At 39.5% G+C, this 23,875-nt stretch overlaps 1 protein-coding gene across 1 annotated transcript in view; it reads right to left on the bottom strand.

Annotated features, from left to right (window-relative positions):
- Positions 1-23,153, bottom strand: part of GRIA3 (glutamate ionotropic receptor AMPA type subunit 3) — a 433,486-nt gene extending 410,333 nt beyond the window's left edge. The window contains exon 1 of the mRNA XM_021405730.1: positions 23,052-23,153. The gene's annotated coding sequence lies outside the window, so the exon portion shown is untranslated. The remainder of the gene's footprint in view (positions 1-23,051) is intronic.

Here is a 23,875-nt window from a genome sequence, read left to right on the forward strand (position 1 = left end):
TGTTTCCATAGCAGTTTCGCCCCTGTTCCCATGGCATTTGCTTTAGCTTCATTCCCACTTCGATATTTTCACGTTAACCTTTTCTTAGACACAGCGTCTACCCACACCCCTCCTGTACATCTAATACACTTTTTCATGGGAATTTTCCACCTCATTCTCAGATGAGCTAAACTCATTACAGATTTAAGCAAACAAATCCTGAACATTGCAGGACAATCCCTGCAGGAGAAATAACCTCTGACTAAGTAAAACACTTCCTTTATCTCTCACAGCCAATGTTCAGTTAAGTTTGTGGTGAAAAAAACTGCCAAACAGAAAGAAAAAAGAAAAGATGCCTGAATCCCAAGGTAATTATTCTGCAGTTCAGAAACCAAAGAGCTTTCGTTTTTAGCAAAATCCCTGGCTGTTAATTTTAAAGACCTATGAATACGAAAGCTGCTTTGTACTCTCTCACATTTTGAGGCCTGATATTCAAACAAGGCTCCCAACAAACTTAACAGCTCAGTGATCACGCTCGCTAAGGAGTCCCTTAGACTAATTGCTCCCATGCAGGACAGGACTCCCAAGAGCTCCCTCTGAGAAGTGGAGGTGAACGTTTCAGGCCCAGTTTTAGGGAAGGCCACAGTACAGATTCTGTACTTCTGTCAAGATTTTGTCACGGTCTCTCTAAGAGGCGATGAGAATTTGTAAGATTGGTGTTCTGGAATTCATTACCAAGTGTAAGCAAATACAAAGTCATACCCTAGCTGCAGGTAAATCAAATGATGCATGGGTGTACTTCTTCTCATTCCACCATTATAAAACAGGCAGATTTTTGTTCATGTATTCAGGCTGCAAGCCTTCTTAACTTTTTTCTGTGGTTCTTATTAGATTTATGGTGCCAATAATCATGTTAGTGCAAATGGTTAAGGGACAGTTTTCTGAAGAAAAATCACTGCTTGGGAGGGAATTATCTATATCTAATTACAGCTCATGCTGCTGCTGGACATTCTCCTTGTTCAATCGTCATCCTGTCCATTGTCATCTTGTTTTAAAAGGCACTGAATATGCTTCAGGCGTTGGATTGGGTATGTGGAAATCAAGGCCCCACATATGAGCGTGACAACCTACCAGCAGTTCAACAGCCACGCTGCAGACCAGCCGTGCTGCTCGGGGGAAGTGAGATTTCTGAGCCTCCCCAGGATAGCTGGGAGCACCAAGCGTCTGTGGCAGGAAGGCTCCGTACCAGCCCTCCATATCCTTCCCATTGCAACAGTATCCACTCTGCCATTTCCTCCTGTGGTACCTTTCCCTTCCCTAGCGCTTCGTCCTGCTTAGTCCTTGTCCTGGAACCGCTCAACCAGCTGGAACACCTTCAGCACAGCACAACACCTGCAGTGGGCCTCTCGCCGTGCAGCCTGTGCAGCGAGGACTGGCTCTTACAGTACTTTGCATACATCGGGACAGTGCCTAGTGCAGGGCGGCCTTTGCACAGGTGGGTGTCAGTACAGCGTTCCACAGCAAACGCTAATCACAGCTAATGAGTATGCATCGCTGGGGATGCAGCAGCACAGTGACTAATATCAGAGGGACTGGTAAAGACCCACGGCTCTCAGCAACCGGAGCCACACAGATGAGCTGAACACAGCGTGCTACAGCAAGATCCTTCTGTGCAGACTCCTGCAGCAGCTCTAATTGCACTGCCTTTAAATTTGTAAAGAGCCTGAAGGCTCAAGGTCCCATTCATTAACAGTTCGGCAAGATCTCCCAGTCCCAGACAAAGTGCTCCCAAAGCAACCATATCTCTGACAGAATCAGTCCATAACCCTGACTCTAACCAAGAAATTAATTATATGAGATTTATTTTTTTTATATCACAAGCGTGGCACTTATATCAAAATATTTTGCAGCACGAGATGTTTTCATAAATGCATCACTCATGCAAAGATTTTTGTCCAAGGCATCTTCAGGAAATTATAATGAGCATCAAAGACCAAACTATTCAACAGAAATCATTTTAATATTAAAGTCTCATAAATTCCTCAGCGAGCAACTCTGCCTAGATGAGAATCAAAACCAAGATGAAAAATTGACTTCTTTACTCGAGAAGGCATGGAGAGCCTCCTGTTTCTGAAAGCAGGTGAGGTGGGACCAGGCCTGCCTGGGCTCAAGGCTCTGCCTCCAGCACCAGGGCCCAGCGTGCCCAAACCATCTACCCAACAAAACAGAACCAGCAGCTCCACGTTCTCCCATCAGCTACCTTGCCTTACTCCACGCTTACGCTGTGAAGCCAGATCGCTTTCTTTATCATGTTTTAAAAACCTCAGGGACCCTTAACATTTTATTCTGGATCTAATGATATTAGCAGTGCTTCAGCGGTAGTTCCCTTTTCAAATAGGGAAGGCATCTGAAATTTCCCTGCAGCTGCATGAAGTTCTGCACCAGCTTTTCATTTCACCTTCACGTGGTGCCTGTAGTCCTTAAGCAACAAACCAGCAAACAGAATGTACCTGTTTGGGTAAAAAGAAGAAAGTGAATTCTAAGGTAAATTCCACGTAGCAGAAATCTGAGTTCACTCTACACTGTGTTTCCCCTGTATTTATTTTCGTATTCCTCAAGATGTTTTTTTCTCCCTACAACTCTTCCAACCACCACCACTGCAAATTTTACCCGTCAACTCTTGATTTGTATTTTTCTTTCATCCATGAAATAGCTTCTATATCTCAAAACCAACATTAAAATTGCATGGTCAATGTTTCTGAGCAGGAAAGATCAGTCAACAGGGGAGTTTGCCTCACTATCCATAATACATGCTCTAGCACTGACGCCATTTATGCATCTGCTTAACCACACAAGACAAGCCTCGACACAGAAGATGGGGAATTATATGACATAACAGAAGAGCATTTTAATTAAGATACAAAAGCTTACTGCCTGCTCCCCTTCCGTGAGGCCATTATTAACACCCTCATTCAGGCAGACGTGGCTGAAGGACGGCACTGCTGCCTATGTAATGGCAGCCGCAGCTCTGGGAATGCTGAGAGCAGGTGACAGTCATCCCAAGGCACAGTGCTGCACCTTGCCCCATTTTAGAAGGGCTAATCTTTGCAATCACACTGAAACATTGCTGTCATACATATGTAGGGGTAAACACAGTGTAGAGTAAACTCAGATTTCTGCTACGTGGAATTTACCTTAGATTTCACTTTCTTCTTTTTACCCAAACAGCTACATTCTGTTTGCTGGTTTGTTGCTTAAGGACTACAGGCACCATGTGAAGGTGAAATGAAAAGCTGGTGCAGAACTTCATGCAGCTGCAGGGAAATTTCAGATGCCTTCCCTATATGAAAAAGGGAACTACCGCTGAAGCACTGCTAATATCATTAGATCCAGAATAAAATGTTAAGTGTCCCTGTGGTATTTCAGAGGAATAAAAGGATAGAATGAACAGTTTGCAAGCTAATTCTCCATATGTAACGGAGTATTTGTGCAGATTTAGACTATGATCTTTGGGGATACTAAGGAGAGATGGGTTCCCAAATCCCATTGAAAAGCAATGAAAACTCACCTATTAAGGGACTTCACGTTCAGATTCAAGGGTTTTTTCCTCCACATCTCATCCTTTTAGTATGTAACATTCACAAAATTAGTGAAAATATCTAAAAAGTTGTTTCAGTCAAACATCTACAACTCCAATGGCTTATGTTATTGCAAGTACCATCCTGGGGAAAGGGAAACATGAAAATAATGATACAGTCTGGACTTCCCAATGGTAACATGAAGGGAAAATAAGCCAGCAATTAATACATTACTAATTTTAAAACATTAGTGGTACATACTGGAAGTTAAGGCAAAGAATATGTGTCCGGGCAATAGGTTAAATACATTACAACAGAATTTGAAAACGTAAGAAAAGAGAATTGTAGATCAGGGAAAAATGCATTACGTGATACAGTTTGATGGTTTTCTTCTCATATTTTTTTGTAATCAATGTAGAAAAGTTGAACAGATGTTTCTGGTTTATATTTGATGGATGACATTATAAAAAAAAAAGAATTTTTCTGAAGACGTGAAGGAGCCAGCCCAAGCTACTGCTATTTCCAAATTAACAGGCCCAGATACAGAGCAGAGAGCTGAACACCTCTCTGAACCACCGAGATCTACATTTAGCCTTCTTCAAAGTAGGGGAAATATTAAGGGCTTTGAGACTGCCAGTTTAGTATTTAAAAGGACAAAGGCACTACAGAAAGCAGTGACTAGAATGGTACAGATTAACAAATGGTATAAATCTGAGAACCGCTGCCAGTTAACTGCCATAAGTAAAATATATTGCTATGTGAGACACCTGGAGACAAGTCGTGGCCTTCAATCAAGAACGGAGGTACAGAGAAAAACTCAGGGACCATCATAAGTAATTGCCTCACGCTGATTTCCCAATAGTCTGCAATGGCAGAAAGGACATATACCATCCCCACATGTTTAAAAAGACTATGACTAAAGAACAAAGTATCACCTCTAAGCTTAACACCGGTGAGAGCGTTATTAGGCTGTGGCTTCCAGCTCAGCTCAAGGAAGAGGTGAAAAACGGGTGAGTAGTTTAAAGAAGAGCCACAAGTGTCTGGGAAACATGCCTTCCACTGCAAGGGTTGAAATATTAAGTAAATTTAGTTCTCAAGAGAAGCTACAGAGGTGGCTTGATCACCGTATCTACAGGTGGAAGAGATAGGGGCGATGGCAGTTTTTCAAAGATGTTGGCAAAGGAAAATTAAGGCCCAACAGATGGGAATTGAAGTCATGCAAATTCAACCTGGAATCAGAAGTCATTTGCCATCACAAGGGCTAATTAAACATTCAACTGTTGTTTAAATTGAAGGTGATGGACTTCTCCAAACGTGAGAAGTTTGGAGTTTCATCTCTAAAAGGAGATGAAATACTTTTTAATAGACATCCTTTAAGCCCCGCATTATTTGAAGGGCTACAGAAGATTCATTCTCAATAGCCTGGCGGAATTGCATATTTGCTTTCAGCATATTACTTACAGCTTTGCATTAGGACACATTACCTCTTTCAATACTATATCAAAAGGCAAATGCAGGCTGCTGGAAGGTTTTGGAATGACATTGGTCCGATTCTTTTTTTTTTTCTTTCCAACTTTTGATATTTCAGACATTGTCTACAACTAAAACACAGACTGCACCACGAGGTAACTCAGTACACAAACACAGTTTCTGTTTCAAGATTAAAACACCCAGCAAATCTATGGTCAGATGTTTCACCAGAGCAGGTAACGTTTTTACCTCATTATTTTTACTCAGCATCTGCTTGTTGCTTGGTTGGTTTATTGCCTAATCTGCAGCTTTGGATTCTAGAGTCACTCAGGCAAATTTCCCCTCCTCAAGTCCTTATTAGTTACCAGAGGGGGTGTTCTGGGGACAAGCTGGTTGCTTCTAGTTTCATTTCAGTACACAAGCTGAAATGCAAGACACTCAAATTAATCAAGTCACCAGCGTCAATCCAGGCATATCACAGAATCATGGAACGGACCTCTGGAGATCACCTAGTCCAACCTATCCCTGGAGTAGGGAAATGTAAGAAAAAATATCACATTAAGAAAAGGTTACGTAGGTCCCTTCCATTCCAGAACTGCAAAATAAGAATGCCCATAAACAGCACAGAAGGGTTATATGCAGTTCAGAAATGCATCATTGTGAATAATATGGAAAAAGAAAACCTTTTGACCTGGCATCTCTGTGAGCCTTAGCGGAAATATTGTGAGAATGAGCATTCCAACACTGAAGTACTCCAGTTATGCGCTTTCAGCATGTTCCTGCATTTTGACAAAATGTAAGTTGAAGGCACCACGGACATTTCTACCTCTCAGAACGGTTACTAAAATAATTTTCCCCAACACAAACCACTGGGAAATGCAGTCTGTAAATGGGCTTGACAAACAAGCCTAGGATGATCTTTTACCCCCTCCTTTCACCTGATGAAAAAAGAGAAAAGACTCAGAGCAGGAGGTTGCTGAGATGTGCACAGCATTTGACTGTCTGGGCCAAAATCTGTTTTCTCTTGCACAGCTGAGCACAGCAGTCCTTACCCTAAATCTCAGGTGATTCCCCTGAAGTCACTGCAGTGTGAGAGGTTCGCAAATGGGGATGTTTTTCTTTACTTGAGAAGAAAAAAAGGAGGAAAACGAGGAACGTCACAGATGGAAACTGCATACATTTTATAAATATTCCGTGAATTCAGTTTGCAAAAGCGCTTCAGCTCCCGCTGCCTATGTTTAAATATGTCATGGCTAGAGAAAATCAATAGCTTTCTGTTTATCCCATTCTTATTTATAACAGTTTATTACATTTTAATTAGCCCAACAGTTCTGCTGGATTTACAGGCAAAATGCACTAAAAGCTCATGTTAGCAACTGGTAAGCTATTAATGAACTGTGATCAGACATTACAGAATAGAATACTGGATTTCTCCATTTTTGACACACTGATACTCAGCTACCTTTGGATTCTAGATCACAGACTTATTTCCAGATTTTCTGTACTCAGTCATCATTCCTGCTTAATAATGGATATTCTACACTTCCTGCAAGCATCATTAGAAACTCTGATTTTCCCCAATCACCTCTTCCACTAATGTCATCCAATGCAACGAATTACAAATGAAAATCACAAAAAGTAGAAAGAGATGGAAGGAAAACAAGCATAAGCAAATTAAAAGCATCAACATCTGCAATTAATACGAATGAAGAAAAAATGTGTGCAAAAACAACTATAGGACCTACGCTGAAGTACACTGAAATCAAAAAGTCTTTCTACCTACTTCAAGGTCAGTTACTATCACACCAATTCTAATTCCCAATTCCAACACATCTGCATTAGATATAATGACAGTATATGGTACCCATCTGTCAATGCCTTATGCGTCTCTCACCTACGAGGGTTTCTGCATGGTTGGTATTTCCAATAGGAAAATAATCAAGGGTTGGAACCCCAATTATATGCCGCGTGGCAGGAATTTTAACAACCTAACTTTTCATAGGAAAGGGGAAGTAAATATCATTTTCCAGTAAGGACATTACTGTCAGTTTAAAGGGAAAATCTCATAGCTATTGCTTTGATGGCTGCAAAGTACCTGTCTTGATAATCTGTTCACGTGCATTTGAAATAACTTTCAGAAGAACTGATTTACCAGCACATAATATGAGTTCAGCCCTGCGTCTGCTGCGGAGCTGTGACACTCTTAAAAGCAACAACTGTATTCCTGCTAGTTAACCTGGTTCTTCACAACATGCTCTATCAGCATCACGTTCCCTTCTAAAAGTCACTGCTCTTCTCTCCCACGAGCCAGGATTGCAACGCTCTTTACTGACCGATCCTATAAACATGTTACTAAGCTTAATTAGTTAATATTTCCTCAGTGCCATATAAATTCTAAACAGTAGTTTCAAGACTGGTGTGAAAACTGTAACTTGCTGGCTAATACCAAATTTCTGCAAGAGCTGTTACGTATGCAAAAAACGTTCCGCTCTCTACTCCTAGAACTGTGGTTGCCACAGTGATTAAAACTTCATGTTTCCTAAACAATTAACTAACAAAGTCTATTAAATCTCATTTTATTACTTTGAATGGATTGAGATGGTACAATAATCCAACTCAGAAGCGAAAGAGAATTTACATATCTTTTTCAGAAAACGGATGAGACATGAAATGAACGACATGGTGGATCAAACCAAATCCTAGCGTGTTCTCAGTCTCTTTTGCATTTGATTTTCTCTGCTGTACTATAAACAAGTTCTAGTAGCGATAGACACAGATTATGTGGAAACTAAAGAGAGAGAAAGCTCTGTAGCCTTACAAAACAATTCACTTAAACAGAATGCACACTTATCACTCAGCGTGTTTTGACAAATTCCAATGTGCTATCAGCTCAAATGTTTATTTCCTTTCACTAGTAGTGCTGGAGACAGTACTGCATGTTGTGGGCCTCATGCTGAAACTTCAATTCAATTTTGTGGTTTGGAAAGTTTTTCTGTTAGTATTTCAAATGGAATATATGACCTGCAATTCATTTATATTTCCTGTGTAATTAGTAGCTGGCAAGTAAAACAAATTAGGTGCTTGATAAACACACGCAATTATATTTTCAAAGCAGTTGTATTTATGCTTGGAAGGAAGGACAGTTTTATGAATGTGTAATCAAGGATGTAGAATTGGAAAGAAAACAAAATAGAGCATAGTTAATTCGGTGGTAGCGACAAATTAACACTACGCCAAGCCCCCTGCACATGCACTGCCCTGATAAACTTGTTATTGGCAAAGGCTCACTCCAAGAGGAGCTTCGTAATCCTTCTTCTGTGTTTGTTCTTTATTACTCCTTTGAGAAAATGCTGTTTATAAAATAAAGATCTGCACAAGCAAAGATAACGGAGTCCCCATTTCCTGCCTAACCTGTTTAATAGCTAACAAGCTGGGAATATATCGCGCTTTCTCTCTATTTCCTTTATATATTTGGGTACAGGTGTGTGCTGCACACCAGTGATTACCAAGCATTCACGAGCAGATGTGCCTCCAAATGAAAGATGAAGCTGAACTGAAAGTTTGTTTGAAATGCAAGTAAACCCTGGCAGATGGTGGTGTCCAGAAATAGCACCACTTATACTGAATTTTTTGTGCAGCTCCTGCTCCCGAGCACCAGTGAGAACAGGGGGAGGACGACTCAGCAGTGATCTATCTGTAGGGGTAAAAGGAAAAAGGAAAGGCAGTTTTAGGGACAAGGAGACCACAGCGCAGACAAGAAGAAAAGAGGAAAATTAGCTTCAGATGTCCACATCTAAAAAACAACAAAAAAAAAGAAATTTAAAGGAAGATTAGTTAGCAAAAAAAAAAAAATTCAGAATATTTATGAGTTAGCAATAGGATGTGGAAAAAATAATCATTTAGAACAAAAGAAGGCAAAAACTCACCAGCTGTTGGGATCAAACAAATCGGGAATGAATATCCTAAAAGTTTTTGATATATTGTGGGAAGTCAACTCTACAGCGAAAGAGATGGACATCTGCACCTCCAAAGAGATACTGGGGGAAAAGCACATGCCTTTTGCTAATACCAGAATGAGGAGAAGAGGAACCCCAAATACAACACGTAACCTCCGTGCTGGGTGACTCTGTGAATTACAGCGTGGTTGTGGGGTGCAATGAAGTGCAGAAGCAGCAGCTCCAGATGTGCACTTTCTCTCAGTGCTGCACACCACGTGCCCGCAGGGGGCACAGAGCACAGCTGGTGTGTTTCCCTTACACAGCCCTGTTTGTGGTGGCTGTGCCTTTGAGCAATTGTTGGAGCTGATTTTTTCAGAAACTGCTGAAAGCTGAATTTGAGAGTAAATGTCACCTAGAGTTATTCAGCTCTTGGCCAGCACGTACACTCTCCCCTTGGTGATGGGAATACCTCTGAGCATCACCGTGGTCTTATAAGAGCAGTCTGCATTTGTCAGGGATTCGTGCTTTTTGCTTTCAATGTCTTTATGCATAGCTCTCCTCTGCAAGGCCTAGGTAAGGCTCAATAAAAAGGTCTGAAACTATCTGAATCACTTTTCAAAATGGAGTCTGTCTTAATAGTGTTATATATATCTACAGAGAAAAGCACACAGCCAATTCCAGGCTGACTGAGTGGCACTGAATGAATCCTATTGCTGCACTGAGTATGGGGAGGCTGGAAGAAAGGAGTTGCTCTCCAGTCATTGCGCTATGCTCAAGGCAAAAAATATATAGATCTAATGTGACAGAGTAATCAGAAACTGTAAATTAAGATTGCATCTGGATGTAGGAATAACATCCTACTTCAGAAATATGATTTCACTTCATATTGCTTTCTGACTGCAAGTGATGTCAGTTAACTCAGCAGTCTGAGATCAGCAAAACCATTGGTCAGGTTATTCCGATGACTTAAAGAGATCCCTAATCACGCTGCAACTATTTCTGCATCTTCTTTAGAGGAAGCTGACGACCTTCCCTCCCTGACAGAAGTTGTTACAGATGATTCAGATGAGTTGCTCATGACAACCACTTTGCAAAAACCTTCTAATGTGAGTCACTTCAGGATGAATCATTTACTTTCTCATCGGTTTAAAACAAACTTCCCCATGTGAAATAAAGATTTGTTGAAGAGACAATTTACAAATGCAAAACTGTATATTTTATTAGCAGCAGAATTGTTGCTTGGCCAAAACAAAGCTGTTCTGAACAATTTTCATCTATCTGTAGCCTTTTAAACAAAACCCATTCTGAATAAAATGTTGAAAACCATGACATCAAATATTCTGCAGCATGGGTGGCTTACTGGGAGATGCTGCAGATTTCTGCAATGTTATCCAAAATCTCAAGCTTTCCCAAAACTGTGATCGTTGTACTGTATTCAGTCACCAAACTAAGCTCCAGTGCAATTAAGTAAAAAAACTTGTGGAAAGTTCTGGGGGTTTTTGTTTAGTTTGTTTTTAATCAATAGATTGTCTTTAAAGTCACTGTACACATCTTACATAGCAACTGAGGTCTTCCTAGGCAATGAATATTTGTTCTGCAAAGAACTGTAGGCTTTTCAAACTTGGGAACTATTGAGATCTACTGATTGAAGATTTTAGATAACACTTGAGGTCTAAGATTTCTTCAGATGTCCCCAGAAGACCAGAATTTTGACTGGCTCTTATCACGGAGCTACACTGGAAGAGACGCATGTATACTGCCTTTATATATTCAACCAGACACAGTGGCTGTGTGGAAGGGTCAATACACTTCTAATCAAAGGGATCCCAAAAGACTGGGAAATTTCACTCACATTTCAGCTCCTTGAGAGCCAAGATCTATGATTTCCACATGAATAATCACACGCAGGGCATCAGGATTCTGTACAGACCAAAACCAAAGAAAGTTGTCTTTATTGGTGCTATACTGATGGACTTCTGAGTCAATAGTATGGATTAATGGGCCTCTGCTAACTAGAGAGAAGCTAAACAGACAGCCCTCGGTTGAGGGAGGAAATTAAATTACTACTTACAGTCAATTAACAATAGGAATGTGATAGGAACACTGAAACCAAGGGAATACAAAGTCAAATTTGAAGCTCCGTCCTCATCTAACACTTCTTTCCCAAAGGATACACGACTGCAAAGCAGCAGCAGATTTTACAGTTTGGACATGCTTGCTCTGCAGTTGTTAAGTCTCTGGAGGGGAACTGAGAATACTCTTCCAGCAGCCCAGAGTTTGCTCATCATATTTGGAGGTTAGAACTGTGTTGCCCAAATAGAAGATCAAGAGACTTCTGACGACACCAAAAGAAAGGTCAGCTATGAAAAAAACTACTCGTAGGCATAATTATTTTCATTTATGTGTTGCTACTGTAAAATAAATAGATAACCCGGTGTTGTGAAATGTACAGATCCATATAATCAGTCGTTCCAAATGAATACTTGCACGTGCAAGAAGGGGCAAAATTCCATTAGACATAACCTAGAGTGTGGTATTTACCCAGTAAAGCAAGACTGACTAATACACTGTTATAATGAACTTGCTGGGAAGACGGGAAGCTCTGGGGTAAACTCTCTGCTACGTTTGTGCCGTTCTAGTGGTTTCACAGCATTTCAGTGTGTCTTCTTTTTCACAGAAATTTGTTTTTAACTCTTTCATGATCTTTTATTAAGAAAGCACAGAATTTTCTCCACATTCCCATGGGGGCTGAACTTTGAGCTGAAGCAAATCTCTCTACTAAGAACAAAGTTACACTTCCATGTTGTACCTACTGATGAAAGAAGCACACAAAAAAAATCTGATACCTATGAATGACGTGGAAGATAAAAATTAGCACAGGTTCTGGAGAGCAAAACTATTCAGCTACTCCAGAACAGCTATTAAAGGGAAATACTGTTCTTTCTTATTTCAAAAATATTCTCAAGTAAAGCTTGCTTTTTGCCTCGAGCAGCTTGTTTCCTCTCAAGCCTGTTATACAAAGTGCTGTCTATGATTATGCTATTTTTCTTGCTATCTGCAGTACACAGGCTGACGGCCTGGAGCAAAAGAAAAGATGATGAAGGTGTTTCAAACATTCTCTCCAGTGATCAGAAAAACTGAGCAATGGAAAAGTACAACAGTGCCTAAAAAATGAGACAACGAAGAAACTCATGAATACAATGAGATAACAAAGGTAATTTTATCTTGTCCACAGATATACGGTTGCCTTAATCAAAGGCAAAATTATACATCTGTTTGCTTTCATTTCTGATTTCACCTGCGCCAAAGATACAGGCTTTCTTGTTCATGCAGTGCCTCTCCGAATCTTGAACATAATCAGCCACAATCAGCTTTATGTCAAATCCAAAATGTTTGCCTCGTAAGTTTTTTCTCTTGTTTTCTCCCTCCTAACCTACCAGTCTCCTGCCTCCCTAACAGAGCTGGTGAAATACCTACGATCCAATCCATAGGTTGTACAGTAGTCATAAATTTAGATATTGTACAAGAGCAGTAATGCTATTACAGCTTAACCTTAAATGAACCCTTCGTGCTAGCACTCTCCTTTATTTTGTGCTGTGCACTTATTTATCTGTAAAGAGATACTTTGAAAAAGAACATGGAAAAGTCTATTGTGCTTCAACTTTCTGTTCACTTGGGCATACTAAAGTAGGCTAAAGTAGCAGAGCCTAAAAAGTGGAGTGGGAAATAACTCTGTGCATTGATGGCTAATCTAGAAATACATACACCTGTTTTCACCCTCCATCATAATGTTAAGACACATAACTTCAAAATGCTGTATTTTATTACTATGCCTCTCTGTTCCTTCACAGCTCTACTCTTTGAGCATCTGCAGAGTCCCATCTGGCATGTTGAACCACCAACCTGTGGGATTCTGGCAGACATATCCATGTCTGTTAAGTCTCCTCAGCAGTCAAGGCTCACCCATAGCAGGGTACAGGTTAAAAACCTTGTGTGCAACAGAAATGCACTGATAACACTTGCAACTGCAAGCCAACACACCGCCTGTGACAGGACATGGTGTCCTTAAGCTTCCTAAGCTCCCAAATTCAACAGAATTCCTTAATTTTCTCTTCTGAATATTGATAGATCAGAATCTAGTACAACAGCCACAGACCTGCTGCACTATCCCAGCTACATGCAGCTGCTCCACACCTGATGGCACCGCTCTTATCTGCTGCTAACACCGCGCAGTGGTACATTCATTCCACCAAATGACAACCAACTCTCGTCGGAATCATTTCTATCAAACTGAAATTTCTCAGAAATCAAAATATTTTATTAAAGTCTCCATAGGCTAAATGCTAACAGCCCTAGCTCTCTTTCTTGCTGAGTTCCCCCAGGGAGGAATAAAAGTGCCAACTGAGCTGACTAGCCTTTGTTTTCAGAAGCTGACAATATCAAAGAGGGCTGTAGATAGTGGATGTAATCCTACAATACAAGATTTTTTTGATGTTCTGCTCCCACTGAAATGGATGCCTAAGTTATTAGCGCATGTAATAGTTGCCCCTTGAATTGAACTATGTAATTAATAAAGAAATACGAACTCACTAAATTGAATGCTAAATAGCACCAGCATAAGGCTCGATACTAATACTGTGTTCATTAAACATCAAGAGGAATAAAAAAATATACAGAAGCCCTTTGATTCTCTTTAACTACTATCACTCTCTTAGTGTTAATAACATACATGATGGGGTACACACTGAATTTGCTCTTCTTGTATTATACGCTTTAATATATCACTATTAATATGATAAGTATCATGATTTACTTTAGAGTAGGTTTATAAACAGCAATGTTGTCTGATGGACCAGGAGAAAATCTGGTAGAAACTATCTTGCAGAACAGAGGCAAAGCCATGCCATCTATGCAAGTGCCTCACATATCCCAAACCACTCTGAAAATAGAAATTCAGATTTTATTACAACACTCTCATTGTATAATAAGTTCACCTGCCTAATTCATTAAAAAATGTCTAATCCAACATCCTGAAATTAGTGCCTTAGAGAATTTGAACACTGCATTTAGAACGGCAATGAAAATCTACTTGGACACTAAACTTTGAAAATTCAATACAGGGAAAGGAAATGGATTTATGAGTGAAATATAATTTCTCATGAAAAATGCCCTAAAAGAAGAATGAATCTTTTCCGTACATCATTCATGACTCTCTAAATTTGGAGTTGGCAGCACTAGCAGCCTAACTAGACTCACATCAGAATCTGAATTCATTGACACCTCTTCATAGAAATGTGACAAGCAGCTGATGGGGTGGAGCTCAGGATCAGATTCTGTGTATTAAATTGCAATACTCAAAAATAGATGAAAATAAAAGAAAACGCAGACAGATATGGGCTGTGCCTGGGTGAGCAGAGCAATTATGTCTCCCAGTGCTCTGGAGATGCTTATTATTTTTTTTCCAAATGTCTTGTACTAAAGAAACTTTAGAAAACTTAACGGACTAAATAAAAATATTGCAATTTTTTAAGTGGATCACGTAGAATATCGAATGTCACGATTGAGCTTAAAAGCACAAATGTTGAATAGAACTTCCATGGTTCCATCTTTTAAGGTAGCATCTGCCAGTTTCCATAGACAGACTTTGTGCCAGAGAACAATATGTTGCCTGCTTCAGGGAACTCGGGTAAACCCATTTCCTTTATTCTACAGCAATATCTCGTGAAACAGCAACATTGTTCTGCGTGCATATAATGTATGTGTCATACACTGCTTTTTTGTGTGTAATTAGTCCTTTATTAGTAATTAGCAATTAGCTTCCTCAGTTATGGAGTGCTCATATTCAAAATGAAAGTAGGACCAACTCCACACATAATGTACTTATTCATTATAGGCTAATTAAAAATATTAGACTCAAGTTTTTCTTTGCTTGATCTATTTACTAACACTGGGAATGAACGAGAACTGGGAAAGCTGTTGATTGTTCTGCTGCATGCAAGGAGGTATCATCCTCAAGTGCTGTAGTTAGCACATTTCAGAAGACTTGATCTCATGGGATGAAGCAGTTTCCTAAAATTACAAAGGAGGTGGTGATTGTTTGAATTAATCTGCCGATACTAAAAAATCTGAAGATATTAATTGTGTGTCTCTAAAGGGGTGTAAGATTTTTTGCTGTTAGCACAAGAATTCTTCCTAAACAACAGTTCTAATATATATGCTTTGCCCAAACAAGGACAGTTAAAATGCTCCACTATGAGCAACCAGATTTTCACAAAAACTCAATCTCAGATAAAACTGAGGCAGTAAAACAAAGGGAAACCTTCAGAGTGTGTTTGTTGCAGGCTGCTCTCCTCCATCTAAAATACTATGGCAGTCAGAGCCACTGTGTCACAGCAGCAATGGGGAGCAGCAGAGGAAGATAAAATAATTTGTCCACCTTGATTGACCAGGGAACTGAAAGAAGCGAGAGTGAAAAATATATGCGCATTAATTTACAAGAAAATGCTTCATAAAAGGGAATTTAAACAATATGCAACTCATCTCACTTTTTAGCTTTCAACAAGGAGACCTGTAACCCACTACATATAATTAAAACTAACAGATATATACTGTAATTAAGTGAACTTAATTCCACCTGCTCCCTAGTGGTAGTTACCAGCGACAAGTCCCAGTGTGATAAGGTTGATAAGACCAACACGGGAAAATGTGGCATTTGTCAGAGCTAAGGGATGGGTTCGACACACTCAGTGAAAATGTGCAGTTCCAAAAATGTACAAATAGGAGGTACTTCCCAGAGAACTGGAAAGACCACACAGAGACAGAAGTGTATATCAAATAGTCAATTCTTGACAGTCTAACCTGTGGTTTTCTTGTCACTGCCTTCCTACTCAAGGTCTATTAGAATGGTGAATTCTTTGCCTGGTTCTTTAAGAAAAGAGGCATATGTTGTGCTGCCTGGCCATCTGTTAGTTTGCTATTTTCCCTCAAGCGTGTTTTGAACCTGTTGAACAATTTCAGCCAATTTGACAGAAGGCTAAAGGTCTCAGACGTACAAATTTCTGTGTACTTCATGAAAAGCAGGAGCGATGAGAGGAGAAAAACTCAGCTTACTGTGCAGTGTGGCTGGCCAGGCTGGCACCTCCCAGGGCACGCTGGACTCGGACAAGCAGGGCTGTGATGGGGGCTGTGTGTAGAGGAGGGGAGATGGAGGAGAGCTAGAGTTCTGCACAAATCCATCAGAAAGCGTGCTTCCTCGGCAGCAGAAAAAGCATCCAACCACATGATTTTTCCACAGTGAGATCTCCAGGCTTCAGCCAAAAATCAGTCAGTGTGCTCAGAAAGATATTTCAACTTGTGGGGAGGTTTTTTCACTCCCAAAGATTACAGTCCAAGACTGAAATCAGAGAAATGGGCCGCATTGCTGGTAGGAATGGAAAGAGAACCAGAGGCTCAGATCTGCAATCTGCACACTGCAGTCGAACACAGAAGACCACAATGGGTAACGGTTCAGAGCTCCCAAACACAAGATTTTCCATCTGATATCATCTCTGGTTGAAATCTACAGACACTGGAGATTCTGAGTTAGTCAGCAGCATATAAAAACCTATCACCCTCTTTGTTTGGTCGTTGCACGCCAGTTTTCCAGGTGAGGACATCATAACTTCTTACTGGGTCTACCCAAACGTTAGTTTAGCCTTAGTACAACTCTGTCTCCAGCTGAGACTGGGCAGGAAGGAGTACATAACAAAAAGGAGTAAAACTTCCACTTGTGCATGTACTTGGAGGTCGCAGGAACCTATTTAGGCCTTCCTGAGCCAAACAGTGGCTGCAACCAGGCAATCACATTTGGTCATCATTGCTGTGTCTACACCCTAGCAATCTGCCAGATCCTTTCTTACACCTATTTACAGTTTTGTACTCCAAAACTTCCAGTAATAAAGAATTTTGCAACTAAGCATGTACAAGAAGTACACCTTCTCATTTGTTTAATTCTTCTACCTAACAGTTTAAAAGACTTCTAGTTTTCTGCTATGGGAAACAACAAATGTCTGTGATCCACGTGCCATGTTCACATCCTACGTGAATTTATAGATATCATTCCCCTCAGCCATTTCCCTTCTAGACTGAAGAATCCTGGCCCCTTTGGTACCTTCCTAATGAGAAACCTTCCAGTGCTTCCACCCATCCACGTTAGCATGACTTCTCCATGTGTTTTCAGTGCTGGCTATATCAAGGCTGTGAGGGCAGAGCCGGGAGCACAAATCAAGATATGAGCAAATGGGGAATATACGGTAATGATGTTCTCAGCTTTGCTCTCATTTCCTATACTAATAATGCTTCAAATCCTATTTTATTGCTAAGAATTGGACTGATTCTTTAGAGAGATGTCCACAATTACTCCAAGATTTGTTCCCTGAGCAATAATAGAGGATTTGGAGTTCACTGTTATGTATCTGTAGCTCCGTTTATTTATCCCATGTGCATTTATTTTTGAAACACTAAATTTTATATCATTTTTTTCTTTCCGTCATTGAGTATAATGTTTCCATCTTATTATTTCCATCTTTCTTCCACTCTCTCGTTTTTTGCTAACGTATCTTCTAAATCTTTCCTGTACTTCAAATTCAAAAGCCTATACCCATTTATCTATATTCTGGTGGCTTGCACCCACAAGTTTTACCGGTGTCCCTGGACACTAAATTAGATGTTAAGTTTGATGTTACCAAGGAAAATGTTAAATCAGTTGTAATAGGACATATTTAATGTCAAAATGATTATGTTAATTTTCCTCTTTAGAAGTTCAGTAACATTGTCAGTGCTTTCATCTGCATCATTCTGCAACTGAGGTCAGTGAATCTGTGTACCTCACAGATATATATAATGTCTCTGTCTTTACGTAATGGATATTTCGAAAATATTTCCTGAAGTCTATTGCTCACTATCAACACCATGTGGAATTATCAGGATGATTTGTAATGTGATTAGAAAGTCTTAAATACTGTTTTGTGCAACGAAGATACACTGTGACAATATTTGAGTGGGTACAATGAGTCATCCATATTTTGATTTCATGAAAGCAGGACTGCATAACAAAGTGTAAGGCAGCAGTCTCATTGACAGTGCAGTCACATACTGCCTCCCTCATTGAAAACACAGTCACATGCCATTATGCTACTTTTTATACAATGATATCCACCTATTCTTAGCAAGCACCGTGTTGAATGCAAGTGGAATAAAGTACGGCATGACTGCCCCTTTTGCTACTTTAGACAAATACACAGTGAAAGTCAGAGTGCTTTCACAGACGGCATGTTTAGGGAGAAGGGTATTACATTAGGAATCACAAGTGCTCTATTTAACCTAGGCTGCATGGTTACCTAACAACTGCAGTAACTAGAACTGTGCTGTTCAGTAGCACAATTTTTAACAACAAATACATAAGAAAAAAAAATTATTTTCCAGCTCTGCACGTAGCTATTTTTAGAGTGTGAGTTTTTCTTCTATGTCTTTCAAGCCAATTGACCATTCTAATTTGATTGAAAGAATTCTGCCAAATTGCATCATGGTATAAGAAATAATTTAACCAAAGAGAGTATTTTAAAGGACTTTGAACATAGTGTCATCACCATTAACAGAAAAGTCCTGTTTCTTAAAAGCAAATACTGGATGTGTGCTGGAGCTACGGCTGAGCTATAAGGACTGTGAGGAGAAGAAAAGACCTTTCTGTACTTCAGTCCTAAAATAGCAGTAAAAAGCACATCAGAATCCTTCTCTCCCTAGTACTTCAATAGAATATTCAATACCTTTATCTTTGAGGAGCTCCTATCTCCAACAGAAAAAAAAAGTATGGATCTGATACTTGGTTAAGATTTCAGAAGTTGCATCTGTTTACTTAGATACGAATTTAAAGGAAAAGATAAGTCTGGAAGGGATGGTCAGAGGTCGTACAGTCCATCTCCTAGCCTCATAGCAGGTTCAAATATCTCTGTATCCCTTCTGACAGATGTTTGTTAAGCATGCCCAAAGATTAACATGGCATAAACTCTCTAGGAAATTTATTTTAGTACTAGCACTTAAAATGGTTGTATGGAAATGTTTGTGAACTGAAATGGAGAGCAAGTTGATAGCAGTAGAATATACAGCTCAACACAATGCTTCTCCTATGAGCAAAGTCAGAACAGCTCTCTACCCTCCAGCAAAGCATAGGACAAACATCAACAAAATGCCAGTAGAAAGCATCAAATAAAAGGTGCAACAAAGAAATCCTAAATTTGAGCCTAAGAATAAGCAACAACCAGAACAAATACATACAGTTTATGTTCTAAAGAAAGCTCAGAATGAATTTTGATAAGTAAATTAAACGTATCAACAAGGAACAGAATCACCGCGGATTGTAATTCCAGTCCTCAGCAACAAAAGAACAGTAGTAAGCTTATACCACTAATTTCCCAGAAAGACGATGATGACTGTGAAGAGCAACTTCAAGGACACAAAGCATAATTAATAACAGAAGGTTTCAACCATGCTCAGGTAAACTGGATACTGGTCAGTGTAGGTAATACTGACGCAAAACTCTTAGATAACAAAAGTATCTGATTTCTGGGGTAAGTACTTGGAAAACAGCAAGGAAAAAAAAACAAAACTAACTTAAAACCTTAAAACCTAAATCTTGATTTCATATTGAATAGTGTTTATGACCTTACTCAGAATATTGTTTTCAAAGGCATAGTATTATTGAAGAGTCCCAACATGTAGGAGCACATCGTACAGGATAATCAAAGGAGCCAAAAATCTCTTGTGCTTGTGCTTAGTTTCAGTAAGGGAATTTAGAAGCAACAAAGTTACATTTCTGAAGGTGACATTATATACAATGACATCAGCAAAAGCATACAACACATGAAAAAAGTCTTTAATGAGCTTGAGAAAGCCAATGTCATTCAATAAGAGAGTCTATCAGAAGAAAGAAGATATGTTTCAAGTACTGCAAAACTCTCCAAGAAGGAAAACACAAAAGGACAGAGCATCTAGCAAGCTATATCTAAAAATGCAAAAAATGCATACAAACAAACAAACAAACAGAGACCTTGAGATCTTTTCTTGAGAAACAACTACTGGAAGACACTAAGACTAACAATTAAAGAACTGCCACAGTGTGTAGGCAATCAGTCTTTCTGCATGACCAGGTGATAATCGGGATAGAAAGGGATCATTCAGGGAGGATAATGTCATAGAAGAAAAGTCAATAAATTACTGTAGCTGGGATATGTGCAGGCACTTGGACTCAGCAGCCTTTGGGGATGTACCAGAGGATTTGTTTTACATGGCTGTGTTAGGAGAAGGAAGGCATCAAAAAACCGGAGGAAAAAAAAGGTATATTAACAAATTATAGGACACAGAGGAGCTCATAAATGTAACACTGCTGAACTGTTATAGCAATCACAGGATCATAGCATCATAGGATGGCTTGGGTTGGAAGGGACCTTGAAGTCTGCTGTGTGCTGGCTCCCCTCCAGCTCGGGCTGCCCAGGGCCCACCCAGCCCGGCCTTGGGCACCTCCAGGGATGGGCACCCACAGCTCTGAGCAGCAGTGCCAGGGCCTCAACACTCTCTGAGCGAAGAATTTCCTCCTAACATCTAGCATAAAAATCTCCTCTTTTAGTTTAAAACTAAATTTATAAGAATAAAGATATATAAGAATATGTATTATATAAGAATAGAAAATACAGGAACAAACCCGTTATAATAAAAAGGAGTCAGTACAGGTAAGCCATGCCCCAGAGACATGTTTGAATTTTCAGCAGGGCAAGGAAAAGCTAGTTATATCTTGTAGCTAAAATTTCTAGAAGTTTTCAGTAGGATTTTTTAACCAAAAGTTTATAAAATGCCATAGGAATGTTTTATTATGGATTAATAACAGATTAAAAAGAAACTGGAGTAGGGATAAGTAGGAAGGTTTCAAATGAACACTCTGCCATGAGGCTTCCACTATTTAGTTTTTTAATAAACTCTCTGGAGAAGGGCTGGCCAGAATAGCAACATTTGATACTGTGATTACAAGTGATTGAAGGCAGTAAAAAGGCAATCAAACTGCAAAGATTTGCACAAGAGTGTCATGATATAGAATGATTAGGCAATAAACTTACAGACAAAATTCAGCGTCAGTGTAAAGCAACACACAAGGAACAGTAACCTTAACCATGCATATACCGTGACTGAGTCTAAATTAGCTACTACCCCTCAAGGAACCTATCTTGGAGCTATAATATATAGTACCATGAAAACATCAGCTTGCTACTCAGAAGCATTTTAAAAGGCAAATAAAATGTTAGGAATTATTAGAAAGGAAGAGATAATAAAAGAGAAAATACTATTATGCCATTTTATAACCCTATAGTGAGCCTCATGTTGCATGAAATCTGATTGCTCCACCTTGGAAAGCACTAAAGATGAAGATGAAGAAGGTACAGGGAACTGCAACAATAGAGATCAAGACTCTTCGGGACAGAGACAACAACAGAGAGGAAATTCTGATATTTCATGATTCCCATAAAGCAAAAATCCTAGGGGAGATGAGAAATTCCTTTTAGAAATGCCAGCATATGTTAACTGTGAAACACAATATGCTTTTTAGGACTCTGACAGTTGTGACTGAAATTACCGTAAAATTGCTGAAGTTTCACAGCTCAAGTGCTTTAGGCATTTGAGAAGGGAGCAATGCCCCATTGCTCATTGTACCTCAATCCCCAAGGGCACTAATGACCTCAGCCTCCTTTCTGCATGGGCTGGATGGCAGCCCCAGCCCTGGCTTCCCTGCATGGATGTGATTTGTTCTGCTGCAAGAGCCTGAGCCTAAAAATTCCCACTTCAGTCTTGAACTGATGTTCTGGAGAGCTCCAGCTTAAACGAGGATTTCCAGGGATCTCATTTTCATGGCCCTGGACACAAAAATTTACTCACATACAATGCCTGTGAAAATGTCTTTGCCCTCTTCCCATCAGGCATGCAGCCTCCTCTTGGAACTAACTCAGAAACTCATTTGTCGAACAATTACCATGAAACAATGAAAATTTGAACTTTTTAGACAGTCTCTCTCTATGCACAGTCTAAAAGATATGACCTCACAGAAAAGCTATGTTAGAGCAGAAGAGCTCGTATACAGATATGGACAGATTTAGAAAAGAAAATGAAGAGCAGCTTTTAAATCCTACTTTTATCATCCAAGTAGCATGTTTGGGGTTATGATGTTACCTTGCACAAGATCTGAAGCACTTGCAGTATTGCTGACCAGCCTTCCAGAGTCAATGAACATGATGCTAGTCAGCTTCTCAGCTACTAGTTCTGTATTTTTCAGAGGTCTCTCCAATGTAATTTAGAGGAAAGTTTTAGTCCCATAAACTCACAGAGTAAGGAAACTGTTCTGTGCTATGGTGAAGTTTACAGTATGAATGCAATTATAGAGACACCTCATTCTGGCAGGCAAAGACAGAATGCTAGATATTAAGACTACACAAACTCTGACCAGAAATAATTTGTTCTTAGCAGCTCACCGTAAGTTATTTACTATCTTTATACCCCCATTTCCCAGAAGATATCCTCTACTGCAAAGAGAAATTAATACTGTGACCTATGGTGTACAGGAGATCAGACTGGACAAGCAGAGTCCTCTCTTCTGCCTTTATAATCTGTGAAGCTGAAAACATAAGTTGCAGGAAGCATCTCATATTTTTTGAACTAGTTCACTGAAAAAAAACTTCAGTGGAAGACATGAATTCCCATGGCTAATGCACCAGAACATAACTCAGAATGCTTATAGCCTATGCATGATTGCTTTTATATTTTTTATAATACATTAAACGCATGACAGCAACCAGTAACTTAATAGGCAAGACCACAAAGATACAGAAAACTGTAATCTTCATTTAAAAAGATGACACTTGATATGTGGTAATCACAAATTCTCTCCTCTTCCTTAAAAATGCCTGCTTCATTTCTCCTAATCCTTTGATCTAAATTAAAGGTGAAAATTTGAAAGCGTTTCCACTTTTTCATAGGATAAATGGAAAGTATTTGTGCTTGATTTACTTACTGCGTCCCATTTCCTTCTCTCACATATGGCTGCATCATACCCACACATTTTCATGCCTTTCCAAAACAATATGTCAGTCCTCATCTTCTCACCAATTTGTTACTAAAAAGAAAGCGAAACAACAGTACAAGGCGTTATTAAAAAGTGGCCATAGCAGCAATAGCATAGAATTTAACAAATGAAACAATTCAGCATGAAAAACTTCAGGAAAAATTCATTCAATACCAGTTAACAACTATCCTTTCTCTCTCAGTTAGAGTTCGAATGAATCTCAGATTGGAACATGAAATTCAACCGAAACCATCAAGTTTGATCCAAAAGTTGATTCTGATCAAAGACTTCTCTTGTAATATCTGATTAAAATCCCAAACCACCTCGGTTTCCTCAAACTGCCTGAAATTCCTCTTCTACTTCTGCCCCTTTTAAGGATCTGAAATAAATTGCCCCCAAATTTCATAGAGTTCATGACATTTTCACATAGCTTTCATAGAAATAGTGCAAAAATGAAGGCGAGGCTGACACAGCTCCTCCTTAGATTGATCCCTATCCCACGATATGGTGCGGCACCCGTTTGGAAATCAATTATTTCTGGTTGGTAAGTAACGTCCTGCTGGTGAACTTCTAGCCCGTTTGAAAGCAATGGGAAGGTTGCCCCAGGCTCAGTCTGAACTAGAATTTTACATATTTTTTACTTTTGTCAAAATGAATAATACGTATATTGATTTTTTTAAAAACATGAATTAAAAGCATCCTGTTAAGCATTGGTAAATGCAAACCCAACGAAATAACTTTATCATGAGCATAGTCTGCAACTACATCACACA

Source organism: Numida meleagris, chromosome 8 (assembly GCF_002078875.1).
Source record: "Numida meleagris isolate 19003 breed g44 Domestic line chromosome 8, NumMel1.0, whole genome shotgun sequence".
In the NCBI taxonomy this organism is placed as follows: domain Eukaryota; kingdom Metazoa; phylum Chordata; class Aves; order Galliformes; family Numididae; genus Numida; species Numida meleagris.